This window comes from Papio anubis, chromosome 8 (genome assembly GCF_008728515.1).
Source record: "Papio anubis isolate 15944 chromosome 8, Panubis1.0, whole genome shotgun sequence".
NCBI lineage: Eukaryota > Metazoa > Chordata > Mammalia > Primates > Cercopithecidae > Papio > Papio anubis.
The window spans coordinates 17,623,412-17,647,845 of NC_044983.1; the positions used below are offsets into that span (position 1 = coordinate 17,623,412).

The window sequence follows — 24,434 nt, forward strand, 5'->3', positions numbered from 1 at the left end:
CTAATAAAGACATGTCTGAGACTGGGTAATTTATAAAGAAAAAGAGGTTTAATGGACTCACAGTTTCACGTGGCTGGGGAGGCCTCACAATCACGGCTGAAGGTGAACAGCTCATCTTACAAGGCAGCAGACAAGAGAGAATGAGAGCTAAGTGAAAGGGGTTTCCCCTGATAAAACCATCAGATCTCCTGAGACTTATTCACTACCATGAGAACAGTATGGGGGAAACCTCCCCCATGATTCAGTTATCTCCCACCAGGTCCCTCCCACAACACGTGGGAATTACGGGAGCTACAATTCAAGATGAGATTTGAGTGGAGACACAGCGAAACAATATCACACTGAGTTCTCTCTTCTTTCCTCTAGAGCACTGCAAAAGTAGATGCCCATGTAATGGCCGTGTATCAAACTGACATCCTCCTGTGCAGGTAGAAACCAGCCCTGGCACTGGGGGAGACTCCAAGACTCAGGGAAGTAAGCACCTGGGGAGATCAGGGTCTGAGGTCACAACACACAGCTTTCAGAGAAATGCATGCTGTGAATTAACAAAGATGGGACTGATTTTAAAATGAGCAACGCTCCCCAGCCAAGTACTTTCTGATATAGAAGTTAAGAAGAAATCACCTGGGCAGATAGTAAGGGTATGGGAGTCCTCAGTAAGGCTTTCTTTTAAATGAAAAGCAGTCCCAAATCATTTTCTAACAAACAGCAGCCTGTAAAGTTGAGCTCCAGATATACAAAAGGAAGCTGGGAGTTTGCATGGATGATTAACAGCAGGAACTAAGGACTAGACACGTTCAAGATGGCAGCTCCATCTTCCCTTCTCTTTGTCAGCAATCTGTACTGTAAGGAGCAGACAAAATGGCGCCAATCAACTGGAAAGTCTATTTGCATAATAAGGTTAGGGTGGGGCCACCAACCTTCCCCACACACTATGTAAACGTCATACCTGATCAAACCAATCTGTGAGCCCTATGTAAATCAGAGACTGCCTCCTCAAACCAGACTATAAAATCCTATGCATTCTCTGTCAGTCAGTCCTTTTTCTGCTCTAAGACCCCTTTCTCTGTACAGAGAGCTGTTTCTCTTTCTCTTCTCTTCTGACTATTAAACCTCTGCTCCTAAACTCCTCCTGTGTGTCCGTGTCCTCTGTTTTCCAGACACGCCATGAGGAACCCCAGGGTATATACCCCAGACAATGTAGCTGCTTCACTTACAGCTAAGCCGTCAGCACAGGCCCTGAGCAGATTGCAGACAGAGGTGCTGAGTGCAGACATCAGCCACAAGGCGGGGTCAGAGGTGTGAATCACCACACTCTGTGCTGGGACGGCTAAGGTGGCTCCATTAGCGAAACAGGCTCAATTTTATTTATTTACAGTGAAAAGCAGCACAGAAAGAAGAAAAACGAAGCTCTCTCCTTCCTGATGAAATGATCCTTGTACATTATGAGCAGATAGAAGAGGGGAACTGAGGTTGAGAAACAATGTTTACCCAATGCCTTGACCAGGGATGAGGTGATGGTTTTAAAACATTCTTTAGACACAGCTATCCAAGAACAAAACATTATGGAAAGCCCAATTCATTGAAAGATACGGGTAAAAGTGTTCACTCTGAGTTCAAGGTAGTGACCCAGTCCTCTAGGGCAGCCGTAGGGGTGGGGATCTACATAGTACTGCTGGAGAATCCTTGGACCTTCTCTATCACCTGTTGTCTCACTTAAACCTCATAATAACTTTAGTGGCGAGTTATTGATCCCCATTCTCCAAGACTAGGAAACTGGGATTCAGCAAGGCTGGGTGACTTGCCCACACAGCTAGTAGACCCCCATATCCTGAAGCACCACCAAAATGATCTGCTTCAATCAGTCTTACATTGTGCAAAGTAGACAGAACTTCTCAATATATACAGAATTAAACAACACCAGCACAGGGGAAGGTGATGCCCACAGCAGGGCAAAAGAGAAAGAGCAGGCAAGTTGAGAAAACATGCAGCAAGGAACCCTGGAAATAAGACAAAACATCGCCTCCAAAGAGAATCACTGGTGAGAGTTGGAGGTGAGAGTTGGAGGATGCGTGTAACACTCTCCCTTCTCTCCATCTCAGGCTCCCCTGGGTGAGACACCCTGCTTTGGTGCCAAGAGTGACAATCTAGTAATTAAATCTTGTCTTCTTGGGCACTTGCGGCCACCTAATGGCTGCTGTATGCTCCCTTCTCCCAGGGGTGCCATTCGGCCTCTCCACCCCCAATCCTTGGCATCAGTCAGCATGATGGAGAAGCCTGGTCTGCCCCAGGCATCATGGAAGACGGGAGTCTGCGCAGTGACCTCCCCTTCCCCACCCCCAGCACAGCGGAAACATCCTGCACTGAAAGGTGCCCGCACCAACTCTGGTGATGCCGGCACCCGCTCTGGTGAGTACATGGATGTGTTCTACCGGCGAGTTCAAGGGCAGACGGGTTAAGAATGAAACTGTTACTTTTAGTTAAGACAAAATAAACAGCCTAACTCCTCTCAGCTCTCCTCTTCCTTCCCCACCCACAAAAAGATATAAGCGCACAAATGAAGGGCTTTCTTTTAGAAAGTTGTTATTATAGAACGGGACTACAGAATGCACGTATTGTGCAGAATTATTTTAGAAACTCCATGAAGCTACATCAACCAAGGCGTCTCTCTTTGTGCCATTTATCTGAATATAAAAATGGAATAAAAAATGTAGAGAAAAATAACAAGACGAAGCCCAATAATACATAAATGCAAGATGCATTATTATTTTTGGTAAAAGTAAGACTTACAGATAATATTGCAGACAATATTTTTTAGGCTCTAGCTCCAGCCTCCCCAGGCCTATAAGTCCCTCTCCTTGAGTCCCTCACTCCTGGCACCTGCTGCCGATCCTATCTTGCAGTCAGCAGTATCTACTTGGGGAGGGGGGTAACTGATTATTATAGCATCAGCTAAAGAACATTTCAAGACTTCATGCCTGTAAAGAAATGTACCTGCAGTAGAAATTGTCCTGTTTCTATGCACAGAGAGATGCCACAGGACAGTTATTTAATCCAAGTTTTACAATTTAACACTGTTGGACATTCCACTAATATGTTCTTTCTGCATCACTCTTAGAACATTCCATTCTCTTTCAGTAGACTTTCCTCTCATAATTATAACCCCATTCTATCTGCATCTTCCTTTTAACTTTCTGATACCTCCTATGAGGTAGGTTCTGTTATTATTATAACCATTTTGCAGACAAGGACATTGAGACAGAGGTTATTAACCTGTTCAAACGCCACAGCAAATCTGGGTCTTTAGTCCAGTGCTGTCTATGCTCTTAAGCACCGTGCCACATGGCTTCTCTATAATCTGCAGAGGTGCTTTAGCAGATGTGTGTTCACCATGAGGGAAAGCACTGAGAGGAGGTTGATCTGGAAATGCAGAATGCCCATTCAATACACCGTCCTGGAGTGTAAGGGCCACGAGGGAGGTGTGGGGGAAGACATCATAGCAAAGGGCCCTCATTTCAAGGCAGAAAATTTCAACTGATAGGATGAAATTTCATCCTACAGGTAACGGCTAGCTAGCTGTCTAAGATTTTAAACAGCAGACTCACACGATCAGAATTGAATTTTAGCAAATAAGCAGCGTTGAGATGAACTGGAGAGGAAGGACTGGCACTGCGGACACCAGATATGAGGCTATTACAGTGTTCTAAATAAAGGCCAGGGAAGCCTTGAACCCAGGTCACAGCACTAAAGATAGAAGAAGTATACCAATCACATGAGGAAGAAAAAAATAAAAGCTATCCATTAAGAATAGGGGCCGGGGGCTGGCACGGTGGCTTGCGCCTATAATCCTAGCACTTTGGGAGGCTGAAGTGAGTACATCACTTGAGGTCAGGAGTTTAAGACCAGCCTGGCCAACATGGTAGAACCCCATCTCTACTAAAAACACAAAAATTAGCCAGGTGTGGTGGTGGACACTTGTAATCCCAGTACTCGGGAGGCTGAGGCAGGAGAATTGCTTGTACCTGGGAGGCAGAAGGTACAGTGAGCCGAGATCATACCACGAGACTCCGTCTCCAAAACAAACAAACAAACAAACAACAACAACAAAAAAAAAAACAAAGAAGAAGAAGAATGCCAGGGTTTAACGCGTGTGTTTCAGAGGATGGAGCTGCCACTGAAAAACAACACACACAAGAGAAGATCTAGGAGAAAGACAAATTTGGTTTCATAGACTTGCAAACTTTGCTCTGCCCACAGGAATGGAAGAGAAGAGAAGGGGACTTTGGAAACAGAGCTCTCCTTGCATTCTCCAAATTACTGCATAGGCAAGCACCTGCTCTACCAATCCCTGACTATGTGGTAAGACTTCACATGTCCATTTGTTCTGACTCTGTAAGGTGCTTTCACATCTTGTATTTCCCTTTCTCCTGGCAGTCAACGCAGTGGTTGACAGCACAGGCTTTGAGTTTGAGACCATTTGAGCCCTGCAGTTGTTTGGTTTCTCGAAGCCTTTGTCTCCCAGACATCAGGAGCACAGAAAGGCTTGTCTTATAGAGTCCTCATGATGTACTCAGCATAGTGCCTGTAACAGAGTTAATATGAAATCAAAGTGAGCTAAACTAAGCTCAAAACCATAACAGCAACAGAAACGTGGCATTGACATCACTTTACTGATGAGAAAAGTAACCACCAAGAAATAAATAGCTGGTGTTTATATACAGGTACAGAGCTGGTAGAAAGCACAGTAAGAACTAGAACTCAGAACTCCAGACTCCTCATTTCTGACCTCTAAATTTGCACTTTCCAAATTTTAAATCAAAATAAACTCACGTTCTTACCTTTCCAGATCCATTTATTTTAGGAAAAGAAAACTGGTAAATTTGAAAAGCTCTAAAATTCCATTTAAACCAAGTGTGGCAGATTCCATTAGGGATGCTGGGAGATTTTAAAAGGAATGTATATAAAATGCTCAGCCCAGTGTCCTGGCACAGTGGAGGAGGACATTAGGTCTGGAGACAACACATTCCATAATTGTAGACATGGGGGTGCAAACATTTTTCTGCACCAGGGAACTTACCAAAAGGACTCTGGGTACAACCTGGTGAAGTCCTGACCTGCAAAGTCACTCTTCAAAGGGCAGCAAACACATTTGGGAGAAATCTCCAAACTTCCTAAGTTATTTTTAAATTGCAATTTTCCAGTAGCTCAAAATATGATTCAATACACTAGTGTTCTAATTTCAGCTGCTGGTACTAGACATATTCCCAAGGCTCAAAAAAAAAAAAAAAAATTAAACAATAAAAGATTCTTCCCAAAATAAGGCTGCAAGATGTCATCGGAGTTTCCTGATGCCCTCTTCAGACTGCGTGCTACTATCCCGACATAGAACAAGGCTCAGTTCAAGGCTGCCTAGGAGAGGCATAAAGTGCCTCCATGTGAAACATAAATTGGAATATGATCCTTTTGATTACACTCATGTGAAGCTGCAACAATTGTAGAAATTACTACCACTGCATTGCAAAAATCTCCGAGGAACAAGACCATCACAGTTCCATCTCACGTAACAGTGACCTACATTGAAGCAAGCACCTGTGAAAGAGGGGTGGGGCACCACCTCCTCATGCCACACCCTCCCCACTGTACAGGAAAGGCGGCATGTGAGATGCTCCTCAACAGCATGATTACATAGTACTATTTTTAGTTACTTGTTTGGAGACAGGGTCTCGCTCTGTCACCGAGGCTGGAGTGCAAGGGCGCGATCATGGCTCACTGCAGTCTTGAATCCCAGGGCTCAAGCCGTCCTCCCACCACAGCCTCTGGAGGAGCAGGGACTGCAGATGCATGCCACGATGCCCAGCTATTTTTCTTTCTTAAATTTTTTGTAGAGATAGAGTCTTGCAATGTTGCCCATGTTGGTCTTGGACTCCTGGGCTCCAGCAATCTGCCCATCTCGGCCTCCCAAAGTGGTGAGATTACAGGCAGGAGCTACCACGCCCAGGCTACATGGTCCTATTCATGTCCAGGCTACTCCATTGTACTATTAAAACAGAAAACAACTTTTCTGGAATTCAGTAAATGTTACCAATAATGTGAATTGTATTCACGTAATCATCAATTATCTATTAAATGCTTACTGCACAGAAGGGACCATACCAACTATCACAGGAGACAAAGAAAAGGGTCAGCTGAGATTCCTATCCTCACCAGGGTAATGGTCAGTGGCAAGGACAGTTGTAAAAACAATGTTTATGTCAAGGAAATGTGATCAATCACTCATGATATAAACAAAACAGTGCCGTAGTTCAGAGAAGAGAAAGATCATCGGGTTGGAGGAATCACAGAAGCTTCTGCAGAGCCTGTCAAGTTGAGTATTATTTGTTAGGTAGAGATGGAAACACTTGGGAGAATACCTAAATCATCATGGATATAAAATATGCAGCAGGGCCAGGCACAGTAGCTCACACCTGTAATCCCAGGGCTCTGGGAAGTTGAGGTGGGAGGATCACTTGAGGCCAGGAGTTTGAGACAAGCCTGGGCAACATAGCAAGACCCCATCTCTAAAACATAAAACTTAGCTGGGTATAGTGGTGCATTCCTGTAGTCCGAGCTCCTTGGAAGGATGAGGCAGGAGGATCGCTTGAGCCCAGCAGTTCAATGCTACAGTGATGATCACGCCACCTCACTCCAGCCTGGGCAACAGAGTGAGATCCTGTCTCTCTCAAAAAACACTGCAGCAGATCTAATTAAGATTTTTCCATTCCCACCATTCCCACTCCAATTCTGCTATTAAGGATGCATGTTATTTTAATAAAAAGAGGAAAAAAATAGAGAACTCAAAACTCACCATTTAATCAACCATGCCTAATTTTTTTCTAGATTTTGTTTTTCTAGTCTGTTTCTTTTAGCTTTCAAACCCTTTACATATGTCCCAGGGCAAGGTGAAAATACAATAAGCCTTGTTATAGTCCTTATGTTTTTAATATTAGCTCCTTCCATATTGAAGGAAGAGTTAGGATTTATTTTTTCTTGACACTAAGCTAATGAGTCTCAAGACTGATATAAATGCAATTATCCTGTGGAATGGTGAGTCTAAGGAGGCTTCAACTTTTAATGAACATTGCTTATGCCTATTAAAAGCCTATAATGTGGTAAGGTTTGCAAGCCCTTAGCTACAGAGGGCTGGGACTGCTGATGGCCAAAGCCCCCGAGATGTTTATTTCCAGCTTCCCGGCTCAATGATAGAACAGACATAAACAAGAACATAACAAAACAAGGTGTACCTTTATGGAACATCCCACAGCCTCAGCTTAAGAATCAGATAAAAGATGCTGGAAATAAAGAGAGAGAGAGAGAGAGAGAGAGAGAGAGAGAGAGAGAGAGAGACCGAGACCATCTCCACCACAGACCCTTGTAAACCAGAACAGTATCTCTAAGCACCAGCCAAGGAAATTGAGAAATAGTGCTTAGCACAAACTGACCACAGCATTGCATATGATTTACTACTTTGTTACATCTTTATTTCCAGCAATTCAGCAAAGCAAGCATGCCCCTTCAGTATGGAAACTTTGTGTTCTTTGTCCAATGTATCTGCCAGGCCTGGCTCTCCTTCCATGGCAATCCCTGTTGCAAAACTGATGAAAAACTAATGTCAATTTTCTTTAAACAAATGCAAAAATGACTTGCAGAGTTCAAATTAAAACACGCACTGTGGGTGGCATCATTACTGCTTTTATCTTTGTTTCTACTGGCACTAAGAACCTGCAGAATGGCTGGGCGTGTGGCCCATGCCTGTAATCTCGGCACTTCAGGAGGCCGAGGTGGGCAGAGCATCTGAGGTCAGGAGTTCCAGATCAACCTGGCCAACATGGTGAAGCTCTGCCTCTACTAAAAAAAAAAAATTAATTAGCTGGGCCTTGTGGCACATGCCTATAGTCCCTGCTACTCAGGAGGCTGAGGTAGGAGAATCACTTGAATCCAGCAGGCAGAGGCTGCAGTGAGCCGAGATCGTGCCACTGAACGCCAGCCTGGGCGACAGAGGGAGACTTGACTCAAAAAATAAACAAATAAATAAATAAATAAATAAATAAAAAATAAAAAAGTAAAGCCCACTGTAAGCCTTGTGCACAAAGCTGGAATAAATGATCTAGAGAAAAGCTGCCAAGTGAGAACAGAGAGGAAACAGCCTGTCCTTAGAGCATAGCTAAGTTATATGAATGCTCTAGTCTAGGGGCACAACCTCTGAACTGAGGCCCTAGAACCAGCACCTTGGCAGTGCCAGCTACGTGAGGCCAGGCGTGGCTCTATCTTGCTGCTCCCTGAGTGATTACTACCAGGGTCGGTTAACGCTGCTCCACTGCTCCGTCCTCTATAATTCTAGTGTGATATCCAAACCAGAAACTAGGTCTAGCGTGCATTTACCATTCCATGTTATCCTATGTGCAGGAATGGGGAAACTAGGTGAGGACCTTTACAACTTCTTGTAAATCCGTAATTCTTTTCAAATAAAAAGTTAAAAAAGCAACAGGCTGCTCAGCTCCACAAGGCCCGGTGCTGTCATATCCTTCCTCCCGCTATGCTTTGTTCAAACCCACCTCTCTCATGAAATCCAACTGGGTCTTGGGAAAGGAACATGGGATTGGGAGGCAGGAGCCCTGGTTTCCAGTCAGGGGCTTGCATTTCCTTAACTAGTGGGGCAGAACAGCCATTACTCAAGGGCCCTTAACTTTTAAGATTTATAGATAAAGGCCAGGCACAGTAGCTTACACCTATAATCCCAGCACTTTGGGAGGCTGCGGCAGGCAGATCACAAGGTGAAGAGATCGAGACCATCCTGGCCAACATGGTAAAACCTCATCACTACAAAAAATGCAAAATTAGCTGGGCATGGTAGCACGTGCCTGTAGTCCCAGCTACCTGGGAGGCTGGGCAACAAAGTGAGACTCCATCTCAAAAAAATAAAGGATAAAAGAAGCTTTCTGGTAGAAGTAACTGAGTGGCATAGGCTTGGAAGTGACATTGTGCATGAGAACCATGTAGGAATGTCAGGGTAGCTGGAGTGTGGGATGCTGAGCTGGAGTGCTGAGCTCAACAAAGTGAGACTCCATCTCAAAAAAATAAAGGATAAAAGAAGCTTTCTGGTAGAAGTAACTGAGTGGCATAGGCTTGGAAGTGACATTGTGCATGAGAACCATGTAGGAATGTCAGGGTAGCTGGAGTGTGGGGTGCTGAGCTGGAGTAGCACTTTGGGAGGCTGCGGCAGGCAGATCACAAGGTGAAGAGATCGAGACCATCCTGGCCAACATGGTAAAACCTCATCACTACAAAAAATGCAAAATTAGACTGAGGCAGGATAATCACTTGAACCTGGGAGGCGGAGGTTGCAGTGAGCCGAGATTGTGCCACTGCACTCCAGCTTGGTGACAGAGCAAGACTCCATTTCAAAATATATATATATATATATATATATATATACACACATATATGTATATATATGTGTGTATATATATGTGTATATATACATATATATGTGTATATATGTATATATATGTGTGTATATATGTGTGTGTATATATATATAAATTGTAGATAAAAGAGAAATGCTTATTTGACCGATAAAGATATTACTCGAAGGAGCCACAATCCAATGGCAATCAGAAACAAAAATAAACCATTTCTAAAAACATCATGTAATTTAACAGAAAAAAGCTCCATCCTTTACCAAACTTCAAACTAACTACTACTTTTCTAAAAGATATCTCATGAGTATAGCAAAATACAACAGAAAAAGTACTTGGCTCACCCTTTTGCAACTAAAATTATCAAAGCTCTGGCCATTCCAAGAGTAGAAAAAATGCTAACAAAATCTTTTTTTTTTTTTTTTTTTTTTTTGAGACAGAGTCTCGCTCTGTCACCCAGGCTGGAGTGCAGTGGCTGGATCTCAGCTCACTGCAAGCTCCGCCTCCCGGGTTTCCGCCATTCTCCTGCCTCAGCCTCCCGAGTAGCTGGGACTACAGGCGCCCACCACCACGCCCGGCTAGTTTTTTGTATTTTTTTAGTAGAGACAGGGTTTCACCGTGTTAGCCAGGATGGTCTCGATCTCCTGACCTCGTGATCCACCCATCTCGGCCTCCCAAAGTGCTGGGATCACAGGCTTGAGCCACCATGCCCGGCCGCTAACAAAATCTTTAGACAACCACCAGTTGTACTCAGTACCTATGTTAAATGCCAAGCCTCATTCAAGATCTTACATATCTGTATCTGTATGACTCTAAATATATCTACCCACCTATCTATATCTATCTATACCTATATATCTATGTAGCTAAAGACAGGTAAAGCTCATGATATCAAGATAAATAAGAGTTCTTGACCTCAAGGAGTTTGAAGTATAGTGGAGGAAACAGATCCATGAAAGGATAAATCAATCAATAAACTAACCGCTAGGACAGAGGAACAAAAGGAACAAAGAGGGCATAGATGAGGAACATTCAACCCAAGCTAGCACGTTCAGAAATAGCTTTCTACAGGAGATGACACATCAGCTAGGTCTTGGAGGAGGAAGTTAGCCAGGAAGAGAGGATGAAAGAGGGCCAGGAACAGTGGCTCACACCTGTAATCTCAGCACTTTGGGAGGTTGAGGAGCGTGGATCACTTGAGCCCAGGAGTTCAAGACCAGCCTGGCCAACATGGTGAAACAACCCCCCAACTAAAAACAGAAAAATTAGCTGAGCACAGTGGTGGGTGCCTGTAGTCCCAGCTACCTGGGAGGCTGGGCAACAAAGTGAGACTCCATCTCAAAAAAATAAAGGATAAAAGAAGCTTTCTGGTAGAAGTAACTGAGTGGCATAGGCTTGGAAGTGACATTGTGCATGAGAACCATGTAGGAATGTCAGGGTAGCTGGAGTGTGGGGTGCTGAGCTGGAGTAGTAGGGTCAGGCTGTAGAAAACCAAAAATACCACATTTAGGGTTTATGAGTGTGGCCTTGGACAAGTTAAGCCAGAGTGCCTCTGAAGCATACAGGCTGAGACGGTGACTCAACAATTCAGAGAAAAGGAAAGCTGGAGGCCAGAGACGTACATTCAGGGCCACTGGCCTACTGATAGGAATCAAACCATGAGACTGAAGGAGATAAACTCAGGGACAACATCGAGTGGGAAGAAAAGGTAGCACTGAGTCTATAGGAACTCCAACATCAAACGGCCAGGAAGCAGAAATGAGCATGCAAAGCAGCTGGAGAAGGACCTTCTGGAGAGGACCCACAATCTTATGAACTTGGGGCCTGAGGCTCTGCCTGAGTGGGTTTGACCCAGGCATTTCCAGGGTTATCCAGAACTGAATGAGGTAGTCTGTCTAATTCTGAAGCCCATTTTTGCCATGTACTCAAGTCACATTCTCCAAATTAGCCAATATTTTTGTCTCCATCTGCCCGAATACCATTTCCCAACTTGCTCAGGACTGAGAAAGAAAAAGAGAAAAAAAAAAACAAAAAAACAAGCAGCCCCTGATACTCAGAGGCTTGCCTGACAGTCACAACAAGGTCATGTTATTCTGCTATTAGACATAAACCATCTCAAAGAAAACCAATCTCACACATAGAGATAAAGAGAGACAAAATAAGGCCACTCCATAATTTAGTCTAAACACAGACAAAAACAAAGTCAACATTCACCCACAAAATACCAAACACCCCCTCCTCTTGGCCAAAGTGACTGACTCTTTACTAATTACAACTTTATCCTCATTCTAGACCCCTATAGTAAGATTTACTGAGATACGTAATCTGAGAGTTACTCTTTTTGGGCAGATTCAATCTAGAGCAAATATCTTCTTCCTTAGACCCACCCCCAAATCATCCAACCAAGACCCAAATCTATATGATAGGTTCTCTCTTAATACCCTCTTACTAGGATACCTCACGACTTCCCACGGCATGCATTCTCCTTTGCAGCAACAAGTAATAAACCCAGCATGTCCAGCTACAGAGCGTGCCTAACGGTCTTTGGCGGAGGGAACTGAAAGAACTCAGATGTAGAAGATAAAGATACTGAGTCCCTAGATACCTCTGAACACCAAGGCTAGGACGGCAGTTATCTCTTGGGTGGAAGAAGTGGGATGTGACTGGGGGAGGGCACACAGCCTTCAGAAGCTCTATGGGGAATGGTTGTTAATGTTGTTAAGATTTTATTTCTTAAACCAAATGGCGAGTAGATGGGACTGTCATTCGCAAAATTTTGAGGTCTCAAATTTTGAATATACCTTTAAAAAGAAGGATTCAGCAACGTCAGACGCTGCTGAGAAATCAAGTAAGCTGAGAAATATAATAAAGCCCAGTGAGTTGAGCAACATGGGGGTCTACGGTAACTTAAAAGCTCTGTTGGTGAGTTGTTGAGTGCCAAAGAAGAGTGAATTAAAGACAGAGTGGGAAGGAAATGGAGACAGTGAATACGCAGATTTTTTTCCAGAAGTTTAACTGCATAGCAGAAGAGTGACAGTGAGTGAGCAGTACCTGGAAAGGTGTGTATCAGGGAGAAGACCAGGGCATTTGTGCAACTGACCAGACCTGTGGGCCTTGACCACTACTGGGCATCAGCTCTTCCTCCTGGCTCCTGGAATCCTACCCAAGGCTGGTGGCAAACACGTAGGAGCTAAATCAAGAAGAAGGTCTTGTCTCCTGTTTCACTTGACTTTAAGGTTTGGGCTCTTATTAACATTTCACTCATCATTACTGCAATTCCTTCCCCATTACTAATAAATATCAAGAATATTTCTTAAATAGGTATCAATATCAAAATAGCAGTGAATGAAAAAGTGATAAGGGAAAATGTGTCTATTCATTAAAACTCCAAATACACACACACACACACACACACACACAGAGTTGTCGCTTGGTATCCATGTGGGACAGGTTCCAGGACTCCTCCATGGATACTAAAATGCATGTATACACAAGTCCCTTATATAAAATGGTGCAGTACTTGCGTATAACCTAAGCACATCCTCCTGTATACTTTAAATCATCTCTACATGATTTATAATAACCTAACACAATGTGATGCTATGTAAACAGCTATTGTACCATTTGTTATTGGTATAATTTTGTATATTATTTCTCTTATTTTATTTTTAAAAATATTCTCAGCCCGACGCAGAGGCTCATGCCTGTAATCCTAGCTCTTTGGGAGGCCAAGGTGAGCTCTTGCCTGAGCTCAGGAGTTGGAGTCCAGCCTGGGCAACATGATGAAACTGTCTCTACTAAAAATACAAAATAAGTAGCCAGACATAGTGGTGCATGCCTGTAATCCCAGCTACTCGGGGGCTGAGGCATGAGAATTGCATGAACTCAGGAGGTGGAGGTTGCAGTGAGCCAAGATCACGCCACTGCACTCCAGCTGGGCAGCAGAGTGAGACTCTGGAAAAAAAAAAAAAAAATTCAATCCATGGTTGGTTGAATCCATTCAATATCCATGAGTGTGTATGTGTATATATTTAAGTGTATATATAATTTTATAATATCTACAACTCCTTCATTAACATAGATGAGTAACAGATTTTGCATTTATGACTTAGTCTCAACATTTTTACATTATAATCATGACACGTAAACTTTATTAGAATTCAGTTGCTAACCTCTTGCTTCTAAAAAAAAAAACCATATAAAACCAACAGCACAGCAGAAAAAAGTAAACTGTTCACCGGGCACAGTGGCTCACAGCTGTAATCCCAGTTATTCAAGTGGCTGAGGCTGGAGTGTGTGGAGTTACTGCCTCTAGCCCCACTGTCTTGAACCTACAGGGGAGTCTCTGCCACTCCCCAGAGAAACTGACATCAGGCAACCACTATCAGCTGATCTTCAAGCCTGGAACTTCAAGTATGAACGCCTAAGAATCTGAACCAGTGGTTCCTTGGTAAAGCTTCCATTTCCTATTACATGAAAACATCATGATGATTTAAAAAAAAAATTAAAACCTTAGACTAATTCCAGTGAGCTTGAAACTCTTCAGAGACACAACTATTTTCTAAATCCTCATGACATTCCACCAAGGGAGGCAGATATCTATCATCTTTATTTTAGAGCTGGAAACATTGCAACTCCAAAAGCACAAGCTTCCTAGAAGAATGTAACATAATCAGTCTGCCAGAATTTTCACTCATAGCTCCACATAATTTAAAAAGTCAGTGTAAGTCAAATGGGATGGACATTAATATTGTCATTCCCATGAGACATATTCTAGACTGGTAAAGAAACTGCGGGCCAGGAGGCAGAACAGCCAGCTCAGCCCTAGCTGGAGCCATAGCTTTGAGTGGATCACTTCATTTAAGTTCCCTTATTTAGAAAATACTATCAAAATGTACAATTCAATGGCATCTCCAAGTCCTGTTTCCAACATTGCCACTTACCAACTAAGTAACCTTGGCAAATCGCTGAAGTTCTCTGGGTCTCAGCTTCTCTGGTGCAAGGAAAATGGACAGAATCTCATGACTTCAAGGCCGCAGCCCTGAATACCTCACCTCTTCAGTGTATAGCCAAGGTGAAATTTTTTATCATCTGTGACTTCCATGGAACAAAAGAATTTTGTTGTTTACAAGCGAATTCATCGTGGCTTTCACGTCCCCCGTCTGCAGGGAGCAGATCAACCATCATAGCCTGTTCTGCTGTACTCACTGCGATCCAGTGGTTCCTTCTGGTCAGAGGAAGGTACTGCCCAGTCCAAAACTCAACATCTTTCCAGCAGACAGGGCCTCTGGGTTTCTCCTGCCTGCCCCTTCCCTTTTCCCTGGATACTTGGGCTTCTGGAAGGGAAAAGAGGAGCCTGGCCCCTCTGAATCTCTCTACTTCCTGCCTGCTGCTTGAAATTTTCTTTCCCATTCTTAGAAAAATAGTCCTGACATCATATCCTGCATTAATGCTATGGTGTACTGTAAATGCTAGGCTCTGTCGGTCTTGGCTGGTAGGAAAGCCGAGCCTTTGTTGCTGTATCCTTCTTTCTGTCTCTCAACAAGTTTAGCTTTTGGAAATTTTTTAAAAAAATGTTTGTTTGCACATTATTGTCTCACTCTGGACCTTAAAACAAACTCATTTTGATCCTAGAAGCCAGCAGCCATGGCTTCTTTATCCAGGCTATACCCACCTTCCTCCCCAAACAACAATTATCCCAGTTTCAATGGATGCAAAGCTGCAGGGCAGCGAGGAACAATTGGGGGTGACTGGGGATGAAGACATACGAGCCCAGTATTTTCAAAAACACGAGCTATGTTACAAAAGCCTTTTACGTCTGTCTTTTCTATTCCCTTAAACATCTCTCTGCTTTAGGTTCTGATCACAACAAAAGAGCTCCCTAACCACTCTTCCCACTCCAAATCCTCGCCACAGTTGCCATTATAGTTTTACTAAACCACAGCTTCAATCGTGATTTTCAAAAATAACGACCCGGAAAGTCCTCAGGTTGACCCTCAAAATCTCTCTAATGTGGCCCTCTCCCTGCTTTCCAGCCTTGGCTCCTACCATATTCCAGTCGTAGGAGTGCTCAGATGGCAGAAGGTGCCTGAAGAGGCGGTGAGCACTTCCTCATCACAGATACACATGTTCAGGCTGGTTAACTCTTGGAGAGAAGATACAGAGACCAAGGCGTCACCTAAAATGCTACATTCAAAGCCATCTACACCAAGGGAAATGTTTACACATACCCCCCTTCTCTGTACTACTTGTACAGAGAAGTAGTTTCTAGTTGAACTAGAAAACAAGCTGTTTATCCATTGGACTCAGTATTTTCCGACTGCCATACATCCGATCAATGTTGCCATTTTTGTCTAAAATAGTCTTCTCTTCTTCCATCCCAACTTTTAATTTTTCCTTTCCTAATCCTACTCAAGACTTATCTTAAATATTAAATATCGAACTTTTAATGAAGCTTTTCTTTTCTACTGTATATTCTATCCTGTTTAGTGTTAAAGCAGTTTGAGGTTTTTGTTTTGTTTTTTTTGTTTGTTTTTGTTGAGACAGAGTCTTGCTCTGTCGCCCAGGCTAGAGTGCAGTGGTGCGATCTCGGCTCACTGCAAGCTCTACAATGCAGGTTCACGCCATTCTCCTGCCTCAGCCTCCCAAGTAGCTGGGACTACAGGCACCCACCACCACGCCTGGCTAATTTTTTTTGTATTTTAGTAGAGACGAGGTTTCACCGTGTTAGCCAGGATGGTCTCAATCTCCTGACCTCGTGATCCACCCGCCTTGGCCTCCCAAAGTGCTGGGATTACAGGCGTGAGCCACCGCACCTGGCCAGTTGTTTTCTGTTTTTTTTTTTTTTTTTTTTTTGAGAGACAAGGTCTCCCTCTGTCACCCAGGTCACCCAGGCTAGAGTGTGGTGACACTGTCATAGCTCACTACAGCCTCAAATTTTGGGATCAAGTAATTCTCTCACTTCAGCCCCTTGAGTAGCTAGACCTACAGGCACATACCAACACACCCAGCTAATTTTTTTATTTTTATTTTTATAGAGACGGTGTCTTGCTATGTTGCCCAGGCTGGTCTCAAACTCCTGGTCTCAAGTGATCCTCCTGCCTTGGCCTCTCAAAGCATTAGGATTACAGTCATGAGCATGAGTCATGGTCCCTTCCCTATTTTTAATTTATCCTTTTCCAAATCCTACTCTTCCAAGACTTATCAATATCAAACAGTTCATGAAGATTTTCTTCACTAGTGTGCCTTCTATCCTGCTTGGTCTTCAAGCACTAGAGTTTAACCTTTCTATGGCTCATATTGTATATTTTTGACCATATCTTTTCAGGTACTTTGCATTATCCTAATATGCTGTAAGCTCTTTGAGAGCAAGGAATGGCTCTTCCTCTTTCTGTATATCAACAGCATAGACAATGTAGAATAACGCTTAGTTTCAGTATGTTGAGCTCCCATAAAACACTGATCATAATGCTCATTGCTGTAGGTATACAGAAGAGCTTTTTACAGCTCTTTTTCTTCAAAACATACGCAATCTAACTGGGGGAAAATTAACATTGGATATATGGAAAACAAAACTTAGAACTTTTTAAAAGGGTCAAAATAATAAGATGTTTAAAACCATAAGGGGAAGAAAAAGAGAATCTTTACTATTACAGCAAAATCATCTCCCCAGATTTTTTGGCTTGTCTCTCCTTACCTTCTCCGCCCCCCCCCCCCCCCACCGCCATGCTGAATCAATTGTTCTGAGGTACTCAGATGCAGAACTCGGTCTTATTTCCTTTCAAAGTCTAAATTTAAAATAAGTATAATATTAAAAATATATTCAGCGATGTGTGAAAAATAGAATAAAGTTTGAAAGAATACTTGATGTTAGCAATTTCATAGTTCAATGTAATATTAAACTGCCTAAGAGGCCGGGTGTGGTGGTTCACATCTGCAATTCCAGCACTTTGGGAGGCCAAGGCATGTGGATCACTTGAGGCCAAGAGTTCGAGACTAGCCTGACCAACACTGTGATACCTCATCTCTACCAAAAAAAACACAAAAATTAGCCAGGTGTGGCGGGTGCCGTTAGTACCAGTTACTTAGGAGGCTGAAGCAGGAGAACTGCTTGAACCCAGGAGGCAGAGGTTGCAGTGAGCTGAGATCCCACCACTGCACTCTAGCCAGTGAGCTACGATCCCACCACTGCACTCTAGCCTGAGTGACAGAGCAAGACTCCATCTCAAGGAAAAAAAAAAGTGATTTAAGAGTAGTTATTTAATAAAGAAGCAGATTCCTGGGGAATCAGACACCCATCCACTGCATTGCTGTAGATGGTGGTGCACAAGTAGGGAAAACACACCAATCGTGACCCTGCAGATGCCATTCGGCCAGGGGCCAGGGAAAATTAAATGAAATCCACCAAGAACTATTTCTTGGCACGACTAAAAGCAGACAGGAATTGAAAACTGAATCAGAAATGAGAGAGTCCCAAGTGACCTAAACTCGCTCACACATGTCTAAAAGGCTCAGCGAATGACAGTTTAAAGAGGCGTAAAAATGCCTAGAAGAAATAAAATAATCGTCATAAGCATTTGTTAGGACTAATCTCGCCTTTGGTAATATTTTTTCCTCAAGTCAAGTGGGGAGTTTGTAATCCTAACAGCCTTGGTGATTATAACAATATATTTTGTGTCTATCCGTCGCACTTCACCATATTTCCTCCCAGAAGCAGCTTCAAATCCCTGACCACTGCCGAAATATATGTAGTGGCTGACACCACCAAAAGATGTTGCCAGGTTGAAGAAGTAAATAAAAAGACAGAGTTAGCAGTGAGGATCAGGGAGTATTTGGAAAGAACAGCAAAGGCTTAAAACCATCTGTGCCGAGAGAAAGAATGTGTGAAGAAATAGGTTCCTAATACATTGAAACATTTTAAACCTTTAAACCTATTTCCAAATTATCATCCCTGTCCCTGTTACTGACATATAAACTACAACATTTGAAAAAAATATAGAAAAAAAACATTATTTCCTATGTTTATGAAATCTGGCTCTCTAGAAGCCTGAAACTTTCAGCGTGTTCTTCTAGCACCTCAAAGAAGGATTCATCATCCGAGATGCCCCTTAAGCTATTTCTAAAACTAACAGCTCAAGATAACTTAGTCATTTACAACTTTTATTCCAAAAGAGCAGTGAAAAACTAGTCAAAGGTTATGACTATTTTAAAAGCATTTCTCTATAAGGGATGACTTATCAGTTGAACTCTCCTGACTGGAGGGTTTAGACAAAATACACTTATATAAACTAGTTCTCAAAATCAGTGGTTCAATTAAATGTCCTTTAATAACAATAAAATTTTGAATATTTAAAATCATTTAAACAATGATCAACCAATTCAGGTTAAAAGTGAAAGGTAAGATTTTGTTTCTAATAACTGAGACAAACACAGTGCTCCAAGTCAATTTTTAGAAATTTAAAAACCAAATATGATTCCGATTGTAAGATGATGAATTGAACCCATGCATTTAATCTGATGCAATACACCATATTAGCAAGCTAAAGAAGGAAAAAAATTACATTACCTTATCAACTGATGCTAAAAAAACATTTGAAAAACGTCAACATCCATTCATAATTTAAAACTCTCAGAAAAGCAAGAATAGAGGGAATTTCCTCCACTTGATAAGGAATATCTACAATAAACCTACAACTAACATTATACTTAATGGTGAAATACTAAACACATTCCTTTAAGACTGGGAACAAAGCAAGGATGTTAATTTTTACAACTTTTGATAGCTCTAGTACTGGAAGTTCTAGCCTATGCAAGTGAAGAAAAAGAAAAGGCATACAGATTAGAAAGGAAGAAGTAAAACTGTCCATTTTAGCAGAAGACATGATCTTCTACATAGGCAATCCCAAGTAATGTACAAAAAACTCCTAGAGTAAGTGAGTGGGTCCAGCAGGAACAAAGGATATAAGATCAATATACAACACTTAATTGTATAATGTAAACTATTAACTTTGGGTGATGATGATGTAAAATGCGGATTTATTAATTTAACAAATATATCACTCTGGTTGGGAATGCTGATAACAGGGGAGGCTACACATGTGTAAGGGCAAGGGGTATAAGGAAAATCTTTGTACCTTCTTCATTTTGCTCTGCACTTAAAAATTTTCTAAAAAATGTAAAAAAAAAATCAACTGCATCTCCACACATTAGCAATCAACATATGGACACTGAAATTGAAAATATAAGAGCATTTATAATCACTAAAAAAATGTTAAATACTTAGGTGTAAATCTAAGAAGACATGTACATGCCTTATGTGCTGAAAACTACAAGACACAGATGAAAATTTAAAAATCTAAATGAATGGATGCATGGATTGGAAAACGTCATCGGGTTAGGTGACTCAACAGGCAATACATAAATTCTCTTCAACTTGATATATAAATTTAATACAACTCCTATAAAAAACTCAGCAAGATTGTTTTGTACATATAAAGATTATAAAATTTGTATGAGAAAGTAAATGAGCTAGAACAGCAAATAATTTCCAAAAGGAAAATGAAGAGGGACAGATCAGTCCACCGATTTCAAGAATTATTGTACAGCTACAGCAATCGAGACTGGCAGAAGTACTGGCAGAGAGATAGACAGATAGAACAATGAAATAGAATAGAGAACCCGAAACAGGTACAACTGGTATGCCCAACTGCTTTTTCACAAAGGTACAGTAGTAATTCAATGGGAGATAAACAGCCTTTTCAACAAAAGGTGCTGGTTCTGGAGCAAATGAATACCCAATCTGAGAAACAAAAATAAAATCCTAAATCCCCCTCCAGCTGACAAACAGATCTCCTCTTGGACAATGGGATCCCGGAGAAACCTTAAAAATCTGAGTTCCTAGCCATGACAGACCTCAGTATGCCCCTTCCTCATTAACCTTTAAGCAAAATTCTTTCAGTAATGAGTAAGCTGAAACTAGCTCTGGAAAATAAGAAATGGGTAATTTGTTCCTTTATTACCTTTAGCCAATCATTTGAGGCTGTAACTACACTCCCCCTCCCTCTTTACAGTTTTGATGGGACAGCTCACCAGTTCCACAATACATCCCCCCCTAAAATCTCAATCTCTAAGCCAGTTTGTCTGACTCGCAGAGGATGTGCGGTAAATGGTCTTCATGGCCTCAGAGGGCTGAAAACTCCACCTTTCGATTATGGTAAGGCTGCCATTTTTTAAAGCATGTGAACCCTGAAGAGGCATAAATCTCAATTGCTTGTTTCTCCTTTCATAAATATTCACGACTTACTATTCAATAATATGTACATTTGACCAGTCCACTCAACTCAAATTCCTCTTCCTTTTACCCCTCACTCAAAGTGTCTCCTTTTGGCTTCTGCCAGAGGCTACCCTTCCAAGCCTACAGGATGGGAAGCCTGCAGGCTGCAACCCTCTATGCGAAATAAAGCTCCCCTTTCCAAGTTTATCAACCTAGTGATTCTTCAGTTGACAAATCCATAAGCAAACAAAAGAAAAAGCAATGTCAAACTAAGTCTCACACCTCATACACAAATTAAAATGGATCCCAGATTTAAATGTCCAAGAGATTAAACTTTTAAAACTTTTAGGAAAAAACATTGGACAAAATCTTTGACATCTAAGAGTAGACAAAGTACTATTTGACTTGACACCAAAAGCATAAGAACTATCAAAACAAAAATACATTGGACTTCATTAAAAACTTTTGCTCTGCAAAAGATCCTTGTTAAGATAATGAAAAGATAAGCCATGGACTGGGGGAAATGTTTGCCAACTATGTATCTAACAAAAGAGTAGCACCAACCTTTAGTCAGATATAAAGAACCCTTGGCGAAGTGCAGTGGCTCATACCTCTAATCCCAGTGTTTTGGGAGGCTGAGGCAGGAAGATGCTTGAGGCCAGGAGTTCAAGATGCTGTTACTACAAAAAATAAAAAATAAAAAAGTGAGCCAGGCATGGTGGCATGTGCCTGTAGTCCCTAGCTACTTGAAAGGCTGAGGCAGGAAGACTGCTTGAGCCTAGGAGTTAAGGCTGTAGTGGGCTATGATTGTACTCCATCCTGTGTGATAGAGCAAGATCCTATCTCAAAAGAAAAGGAAAAAATAAAAATCCTCAACATTCAACAATAAAAAAAAAAAGTCATGGAATTAGAAAATGGGCAGAAGACATGAACAGACAATTCACTGTGGTAGAAAATCAGCCAGGAGGCCAAAACAATGATGCAGGCAAAAGATAATGGTAATTGGAATGAGAATGGAGGCAATACAAGTAGAGAGAAATGTATGAACCTGACCTCAGGTTGAATGCAGGATTGAAGGACTGGGTAATTCGCATGGGGAAGTGAGAAGGAGGAGGCCTTCAGGATAACATGAGTCAACATTAGGTGCATAAAGGTTTAGTTTCCTGAACTGAAGGAGATGGGGCAGGTACAGGCTAGGAAGAAACAACAATTAGTTGTACTTTGGGCAAGACAAGCTGGAGATGGCTGGAAGATCAACTGAAACAGCAGGATTTGTAGACTTCACTCTGCACACCTGGGTCAAGGTTATAAAGTAGGCCTCCTATCCTTGTTCCCTTGCTTCCTAGATGTCCACATCCCTCTCCCCCCGCCCCCACTAGACTCACTGTCTCTTCATTGAGTCAACCAAGGTCAATGTTGCCTCTGAGCTAGTGTGTATCCCTTCGCTCTGCCTGGACTGCTCATCCCGAGATGTTGGCCCTCCTGGCTCCTTCTCTTTTGTTGGGTGTAAGCTGAGATGTTTTCTCCTAGAAGACCTTGTGCTGGGCATAAAGGAGAAACTAGAACTTCACCACCAGACACTATCATATTTTGTTACATTTTCTTTTTATATTTTTAGTGTATATATTTAACATGTACAGCATGATATTTTGATACACATACACCAAGTGAAATGATTACTACAGTCAAGCGAATTTATATACCTCACAGAGTCACCGGCTTGTGTTTGTGTGTGGTTAGGAATCCCTAACTTCTACTCCCTTAGCAAACTTCCGGGGCACAATAAAATATCAACTGTAGTCCTCATGTATATTAGATGTTCAAATTTGCTCATTCTACATAACTACAAGTGTGTACCTTTTGACCTTCATAGAAAGAAACTATCTGAAATTAATCTTATTAATGTTCTCATTTATTATCTGCCTTCCCTTCAAGAAAGTTAAATCCATTAGAACAGGGATCTTCCATGTCCTATATTCTACCGTAACCTCTGTCCTCAGCACAGGGCCTGGCATATAGAAGGCACTGAGTAAGTACGTTTTTGACTGGAAGGGAATTTAAAGCAAGGCTTCTCTGTAAGTCATGAATATCAGGAGAATTAAGTAGAAAAAATGCCAAGCAATATAATGCAACCAAGACTGTCTTGATAAATGTATACTTTCCAGATTAAAGGAGGCAGCAGTCCTATGGAATACTGCACTGTCAGGCCACAATGGGAGTATGCATAGTGACATGTGACACAGCAATATTTATCTTTGAGAAAAAAATGGAAACAAGTGACACTAAAAATGTTGGCCACACTGACTGTGATTCTCCAACCCCTTCCAGAAGCAATGCCCCTCCTACACCCCTGCTGAGGGGACAGTCCTGGGCTATTAAACACAGATGGGCAGTGACACGGCCTTGGAGGTAGGCGGATATGAAGGGAGATACCTATGATGTAGCCTGGAAAGAAAGTTCTGCCTGAGAGGAGTTGGGGTGAGTAGCTGGCACCATCAGACTCCTCCCTCTTCACAGAAGAAATATTGAGAGAACTAGTCAACTAGTTGCTGGAGGTTACACAAAGACACACAGAGAGTAGCAGAGCCACAAAAGACTAAAGATCATGAATTCCTAATGCTAAACAACATTATTCCAGTTGTCTCTAATCCTGAAAAAAATGGCCATTCCCATGACATTCCTGCCTCTCTCATGTGTTTTACAATACCCCAGTGCTTCACATTATTTGGGAATCGATTCCTAGCTACCAAAATAGTCTAATGACCTAAATACATGACCAGAACATCATGTCCTATCCAGTTAATTATGCCCCTTCGGTCGGTTGAATTATCATGCAGATGTTAAAAGGGCTATTAAAGGGACTGCATGGTAACATGGAAAACAGTATTTATGCTTTAGTGTTAGGTGGGTCAGGATTACAAAGTAGGTCTTCTACACTCCTCCCCTTGCTCCCTGGATTCCTGCCTCATGGGCTCACTGTGCGGATACAAAAGTGACTAAAATTTGAGTTCACAGTTTCTGACACACAGTATCTGCTTATAAATACTTGTTTTGAATAAATGCTTGCACTGTGATTATAACTTAGCAGAGACCCTTATACATGAGTGAGAGACTGGAAGGAAAAGCACCACAAGGAACAATTTCAAATGTCTTAATGTGGTGGGCCAGGTTCTTTGTGATCTGATCCCTACTTCCTTCTCCTGCCTCAACTCTCAGCCCTTACATCTTAGATTCTACGCTTCAGCCACAGTGCTGTATGCTGCAGATTTCTCAATGGGTCACACTGTCTTCTTGCCCGGAGAGCTTTGTTCATCCTGCTCCCTTCGCCTAGGAAGCCTTTGCTCTCCCTCCACCGGATCATCTTTTTCCCTTTGCTGGAATAATCCCCACACATCCTTCAGCATCAGCATGGATGTCACCTGCCAGGACAACTCATGTGAGTCCAGGTTAAATGCCCTGAGGTAGCACTTCTCCAATGAGCTCTAGTAGCTGCCTCTTCTCTCAACTCTCTCCAAGCCCCTACCCTGTCCCCAGACTGTAGGCCATTTAAAGAAAGAATTATGTCTTAATTCTTTATTACCTCCACTGTAAATTATGTTCATGATGCATGTGGCAAAATTATACTTACGTATTTTCCCTGGGTAATAATTTTTTTTTAATGCAGTCTTGCTCTGTTCCCCAGGCTAGAATGCAGTGGCATGATCTCA

General features: G+C 42.2%; 1 protein-coding gene across 7 annotated transcripts in view; it reads right to left on the reverse strand.

Moving 5' to 3' along the window:
• The window catches only part of CSGALNACT1 (chondroitin sulfate N-acetylgalactosaminyltransferase 1), a 360,793-nt gene that overhangs the window by 115,868 nt on the left and 220,491 nt on the right, over positions 1-24,434 (reverse strand). Inside the window, exon 1 of one of the 7 annotated variants that reach the window (XM_003902481.5) lies at positions 21,292-21,396. The exons of the other annotated variants lie outside the window; for them this stretch is intronic. The gene's annotated coding sequence lies outside the window, so the exon portion shown is untranslated. Of the gene's footprint in view, positions 1-21,291; positions 21,397-24,434 lie in introns of those variants that run through there. 7 annotated transcript variants of the gene reach the window in all.